The sequence below is a fragment of the Pteropus alecto genome, unplaced genomic scaffold (assembly GCF_000325575.1).
Source record: "Pteropus alecto unplaced genomic scaffold, ASM32557v1 scaffold25, whole genome shotgun sequence".
NCBI classification, from domain to species: domain Eukaryota; kingdom Metazoa; phylum Chordata; class Mammalia; order Chiroptera; family Pteropodidae; genus Pteropus; species Pteropus alecto.
The window spans coordinates 13,038,531-13,039,440 of record NW_006441955.1 but is presented as its reverse complement, the minus strand read 5'-3'; the positions used below and the strand labels follow the sequence as shown (position 1 = coordinate 13,039,440).

Genomic DNA, 910 nt, shown 5'->3' with positions numbered 1-910 from the left:
CACTTGCAGAAGGCAAGGAAAATGCGCCAGTGGAAAAGACAAGAATAAGCTAATATAAGGTTGAGAATCAAGTTAGCCATTTCTTAAAAAGTGTAAATCTGTTCTGTTAGAATTTTTTTAATGTATATAAACCTTTTAATAAGGATATCAAGACTTTTTAGACAAATACACAGATTCATGTAACTGTTCCATAGTGATATGAAAAGAGGTCAACTTGAGAGTTTTAGCAATTGACACAATTAACATATAATTGCATATTCTTCTAACCTATTCTTTTACTGCGCTTTAAGTTCATGTTTATTCCCATACGGGACATAGGTGAAAACTGTTCTATTATGGTCCTTGCCCTTCTTAGCAGACATCCTTTCCCTTTAGTTCACTCTCCTCAAGCGGTCACATTGCCATAGATACAAATGGGCTGAGGAGGCAGCTCTAGCATCTCTACCCTTGCTACTAGGATGTGGCTATTAGTAGAGTCTGCATCTTTAGAGAACACACAAATAGGAAAAGAACAGATATAAAGCTAATGATTCCAATTTTTTTTTTCACCACCACATTCTGGTACTTCGTTTTAAAGATTTTTTTTTTTAATTGCTTGAATGCTTGAGTATCTTGTCCTTAAAAATAATATATATATATTATGTATAATATATATATATACATACATACATATATACATAAAGATGTTAATGGATAAAAGGAGGGCCATAAAAATATATATTTGTTTATATTTGCATAAATACATTCTATAAGAATACACAAAAACTAACAAGCTTAAGGGAGAGGAAGAAAAGTAGGCAGATGGAAGACAGGTGTGGGAAACTCTTTGTGGTATATTTCATATTTTTGAATTAAAGAACAAGCTCAATTAAGAAACAATCTAGGCTGAATTTGAACTCAAAATTTCCCT

The 910-nt window shown here is 32.0% G+C and overlaps 1 protein-coding gene across 4 annotated transcripts in view; it reads right to left on the bottom strand.

The window, feature by feature from the left end:
• The window catches only part of ATG4C (autophagy related 4C cysteine peptidase), a 68,479-nt gene that overhangs the window by 17,361 nt on the left and 50,208 nt on the right, over positions 1-910 (bottom strand). The gene's annotated exons all lie outside the window — the stretch shown is intronic.